Here is a 6,000-nt window from a genome sequence, read left to right as displayed (position 1 = left end):
CAGGTTACATTTTTAGTCTAGCTTTTTCTGGCGTGTATCGTTTTGCATAGTAAGATACATCACTGTCATGCTTGTGTAATGCGTCATATACAGGGGGTTTGTTTTCTGTAGGAGACAAATACTTTAAGAAGGTTAATGTTTTAAATTAATTCTGTTATTTCAGTGTTAGTCACTTAAAGTAGTCATGAAAATAAACATAAGCTGATGAGTTTACGTAATTTATTTATGTAATAAACTGTGTGTAGCTAGAGTTGCTGAAGATCAGTAACTAGAAGGATTTTCTAGACTAGTTTGCTTTTTTGAGTCTCAAATCTTAACTGCAAAGCCTGAGAGTACTGCGAACGACAGGTAAAAAGAATATTTATTTTTTTCAGTTGCTTTTGGTTTTAACATTATTACAGCACCTAAAAAAAAAAAAAGCTGAGATTGGTGTCTGGTCATGTGTTCATAATGGCTCTTAAGCATTGTGTGTCTGAAGAGCTTGTTTTGTACGTGGCAGAGAAAAGGAGGGGTCTGGAGCCAGAAGTGCTCCAAGGTGCAGTGACTTGCCAAGGCCATGCAGCAGGGAAAGGCTGAATCATTATCATGACCAACTTCCAGACCAAGTCTTATATTCCCTGGGCAATGTTGCCTTTAAACAAGTCCATGCAAAGTATTTCAAGAAAAAATATTGCTCCTAAGTCTAGATAAAGTCATAAAGAATAATTAAAGTGTACGATTCCGATTTCCTCTCACAGCTATATAGTTTAGAATTACTGCAAGGAATTTCGCTCACTTTCCCCTCCTCTACCTTTTTTATACCTTTTGTGTCTTGAAAAGACTTTACATTTTTGTGTCACTTTCTTCCTCATACATGAGAGATTTAGCTAATATGTCCTATCCTCCTCACCTAAAAATATTGTTTTTAATCTTTATATCTTATTTATTAAGTTTTTTAATTTTACATTATAATATAATTAAATATATATATGTTATTTTAAATAATGCATTTCAAAGCCTACAATTTGATCAGAGCGATGCATCTTTTGTGTAATGCCACCTTGCTAGATGCCTTTGCGCCTCTTGACCATCCTGGGGCCAGCATCAGAAGAAGATGTTTCAGGTGTATTCAGCGAGGAAGAACTCTGATAATGCCACTGGCATCTGAATTTCTGCTTTGCCTGCTTAAGAGTTTCCTTTCATTTCTGATCCCCTGGGCTGGGTCCCCCTGGAATTTCTTTCAGAGTTAATCCCATGGGGATGGGAATTATTCATGATTTAATTTAATATAGGAGTACAATTCTCAGCTAGTACGTAAGCAGGCACAGAGGTTTTACATTGTCTCAGGGTTCTTTTCAGTGATCTAGCTGGTAAATGCTGAATTTGTAGACAAGACCAAAAGTAGTATTATCTTTCAATGGAATCTGGTAAGGTCCTGGTGAAAAACAGCCACCTCACGATAATGTCTTGAGTTTCTTTGGTCCTTTTCAAAGATTTTAATGTCAATTATGTGTATAAAATATACGTTTACCTGGAAAGTTAGGGAAGTGTGTATTAATAGGAGAAATGTAGTCTCATATGAATGTCCAAAATCATAGTTCAGTGTATTTGATTATTTATGAGGAACAAGGAAAAAAGCAAAACAACGAACCCCCAAATGAGTAATAATTACCGGTAAATTTTCATAAATATCTAAAGAAGGTAATTTCAATAGCGTTTAGGATACCCAAGAATCCATAAGTTCCAATGGGTGTCACTGAAGTTAAATGATAAAATACTCTCTCAACCTGTTATTGTTATGCTTGCTTGTGTATACCTAATAAATAGAGATGGAGGAATGTTGCAGAACAGTTGTTTTTGGAAATTAGCGAAGGTAGGTGTGTGACTGCCTGTTTTGACTAGCTGTTCTTGTTTTAGATTACTATTTCTAACAGGTTTGATGAGAAGTGTGATAGGTATATCTCATGTTGTTGAATTACAACAAAATATTAAGGGACTAAATCTCAAAAATTAAAACAGAGATCTCTCTTACATTTTCTGTTGCTTGGAGTTAAACCCGGCTGACTCTGTGCCGTTTTTCTCCCCTCTTTGATTATATATTTCTCATCTCATATCAATGAATGCACTGGAAAGAGAAGTTCTGCACCCATATTGGTGATAGTTTCTCCTGTGCCTTCAATGCTCATGCATAATTTAGCTTAGGAGTGGTGGTTAACCTGACTGCCACCTTCCAAAATAGATGGATTTGATGAAGAGAATCATGCAGTGTTTATTGTTGGGTTGAGGTTTTTTCCCTCAAGAACTTTGCAATGGTGCTTCTGTTCCTGAATAATAGGAAATGTTCTCAAAGTGCAAGATAAAGCATCTTTTAGAAATAACAATAAGTGCATAATGAGACATGCAAGTGGCTGCCAGCCAGCAGTACCTTTTTCTACCTCTTTTACATACCTTTTGTATGGTCCTACATATACATACAGTCAGTTTCTTCTTTATTCCCTCTTGTGCTGTTTGCGACTATGCGTCAAAATTTTTTTGCATGGAAAATAAATAGTAATAAACTGACAACTCATAAAGATACCTTGTTTTTTCTCATCGGTGACTGCAGCCAAGCCTCATCTTTAATTGATAGCCTAACTGATTAGTCCTATTTAAGAAATCATTCCTGCCAGGTTGAAATGTAAGCCTTTTTTTATACTAGGCAGTCTCTTACTCTACCACTACCTACCCTCCTCCTTCACTCTCTTGCCACACTGATTTCTTCGCTCATATTTTCGTTGCTCAACTTATTCTGGCTGGACTCTGTAGATACCATTCAATAAGCTGACTGAAATGTATCTTCTTCTCAGGTCAAATGTTTTTAAGAAGCTGGTAGTTTCCAGCTGAAAAAAAAAGGTAAAAGTTTTGATACTTTTTTCTGTCTGGTTGGCAGGCTCTGGATAAGCAGAGTAACAGAAACAACATCTTTTTTTCTTCTTTTCTCCTTTCTTCTTCTCTAACATCTAGAGATAAAGGTGAGAGGTCCTTTCTTTTACAATTCAATACTGTGCAGAGGAATTATTGTAATAGCAATGCAAAAGAGTATCTAAACACCTTCAATAGTGACCTGAATTTTTGAAATTACTTGTAGGTTTTAGAGAGAAGAGAAACAGAAAGAGTAACCACAGGAGGATTTTTTTTCTTTTGGTAGGATCTGTTAGTCACTCTGCCAGATGCCAGGAGAAGGTTTAAATACCCTCCTTGTCCTCGCATTTTGTGGGTGGTCTGAGAGCAGAAACATGCAAAGAGGCGCATGGCTGATGATGCAGGACAGTCTGCTGGCAGGAGGAGTGGTGGCCTGCACCTGAAGAAGTGGGTGCAAGGCCACCATATGCTTAAGGTCATGGGAGTCTTGCTTTGTCACTGTATATAGCAGTGTGCAACGCATTGCCAAGTGTTTGGGGGGAGGGGGGAGATCAGCAAAATTGCATTGATAAAAAGATTGCGATTAATCTTGACTACCTTTAATAGTTATTTTTGACGGCAGATATTTTTTGAACAGAAATGATTTTCTGCTAGCTATAATTTTTAAAATGTTCTTTTAAAACAGATTTTTGAAAAAAAAAATCCTATAGGAAAAGCTTTTATGCTCATTTTTGCCTCATACTTGAATTGCTATCTGGGTTTTAGCTTACGTATATCAGTTGAGCTCTGCTCCTGAAACAATGAAATAGTTAAACATTTGTTTAATGGCTTCACTGAAGTAGGGTTTAAGATTTGACACGTTTGCTTTAAGAGAAGTTTTTACAAAGAACTAGCTGTTAATCAGCCTCTGGAAATAAATAGCCACATTTAATAAAATCAAGGTATGTGTATCTCCAGCCAAAAATGTCAAAGAAGTTCTAGCCTAAATTAAAGTGGCCCTTTGTGCTTCAGGTGCTTTCCCCACCCCGCCGCCCCCCCCGACCACCACCACTTTCCTCTCTGTATTCTGAAAAGGAGAAAAAAGCCAAGTCAAAACCCCAAGCACTCATTCATGTCAATGAAATCCTTAAACACTGAGAATGAAAAGCGTCTGTACACCCACAATAATATGACTACCACAGCTTTTTTGTCTCAAGGGTGTCTGCAGTTGGTTTCTGGACAGTGAAATTCCTTTGTCTCCCCTCCCGAAACAGGCAGCCTACTTTCAAGGCTTGGAGCCTGACTGGTCTGTGCAGCCCTGCATCACTTCCCTGTCAGGCATGAACTCTGCAGCTCTGAAATCCGCCTCGGTGAGGATTTATCTCTCAATTTGATGTCACAGCTTGGTTTTGATGTACCTTCTCCTCAGGGAGCTGCTGGGCAAGGTGTTTATAAACCCCTACCGAGTGTCCCTCCAAATAAACATCTAAAGTTGATGCATCTATATGCAGTAGCTTCTTCCTTTCTAAGAGTACCACAGTAAAAAGATTGATTATAGAAATTCATTCTCCCTATCTGAAAATAGAAGAGGACATTTTTAGAAACCCCATAGTATCAGAAGAAAGCTAACTACTATTGAATGTAGTGAAATGTAATCAGGTTGTGAATAACCTGTAATTCAAATACTTTACAAAGGGTTTTAAAATAGCTTTCTGGGGTTGAAGTAATTTTCCCCCAATTATTGTACCTACAAATAAAATACCTTTTTAGGTTTTTTTTAATTTAAGGAATGGAGATTCTGAGATCACAGTAGGCTGCAAAAGAAGACTCCAATTTATGCAGTAATTGAATAATCTCCTTAATATACTCTCTGTTGGGTACTCAGACACATTTGAAAGCCACTGCAAAATTTGATACTCCTCTGCAGCTCTACTGACTCTTTTGTGCTTCAGAAGTAACAGGAATGAAGTATTAAAAATCACAGAGGCAGGGCACAGAACAGAAAGGTAGGAAGGCACCCCTCATCCTGTGTGCTGGACCGATTATGAGCTCCTCTTAAATGAACACAAAAACTATTCCACAACGCTATACAATCAAAAGGTGTGGTTTTTTTTAAACAAGCCAATAACTCATGTACCGTCACTGGATTGCTTGGGTATCCCTGGCTTCTGTGACAAACTGCAGCTGACATTTTGTCTTAGGGCAGAAATCTGTGTGTGATGGGATGGAAAGCTTAGTCACAGTCTTTCTTTTCTCATAGTGGGAATTCCATCACTTACCATGTTTGTTTTCAGCCTTCTGGGATTTCTAATTGATTTTGCGCTTTGTGACCTTTTGAACTCAAAGAAGTCATGTTTTAACATTGAGAACTTGGGAGGTTTTGTACAGTTAATTGGTGCTCGTCAGTACAAGTGGAAATAGCAGTCACTGAAGTCATTGTCTGCGCTCACAGAAATATACCGTGTGTGAGGGAAATTAGTACTGATTGTTTCAAAAATACAAATGTGGTAAATGAACTTTTGTTTAACTAAGAATATATGAGTAAATATCTCATTAAAATAATAAAAGTTAGAGAAAATGGTAAAAAAAATGAGCAAAATGAACTGCACGGAGGAGGTATCTGAAGATATGTGTTACTGGAAAACACTGGAATTACCATTAAGTATCTTTGATATGTCACTATTAGGTATCTGTTAATTGGTTACTGAAATGAAATATAAACATACCACAGCAAAATGTATATTCCTTCTAATTACGCAGGCACTGCTATTTAGAGGGGTGAGTGAGTATTAATGAATGCTCTTTACTTTTGGTAAAATGTTGTGTTCATATTTTCAAGAATATTCTTTAAAAAGGCAGTTTAATCAAAGCTTCTTGATTTTAAAAGTTTTATTTTCACTTATGTGAAGGAAATTCAAGCTAACATTCTTTTCCTTTCTAACTAAACAGGAGTCCACGAGAGCCAGCCTGGACTCCTGGCTTCTATCTGAATATTTTCACTCTTTATTTTTTTCTGATTAAAGTGAAACTTCAAAGCAAATTGTGGAGTTCCAAAGTTGTGGAACTCAGCCATTTCTGTGGCATAAAATCCCAGTATTAGAGCCAGAATAAAATTCTTAAAAGGATAAAGTGGGACATATT

Source organism: Rissa tridactyla, chromosome 1, assembly GCF_028500815.1.
Source record: "Rissa tridactyla isolate bRisTri1 chromosome 1, bRisTri1.patW.cur.20221130, whole genome shotgun sequence".
Lineage (NCBI taxonomy): Eukaryota > Metazoa > Chordata > Aves > Charadriiformes > Laridae > Rissa > Rissa tridactyla.
This window is presented reverse-complemented; position numbering follows the sequence as displayed.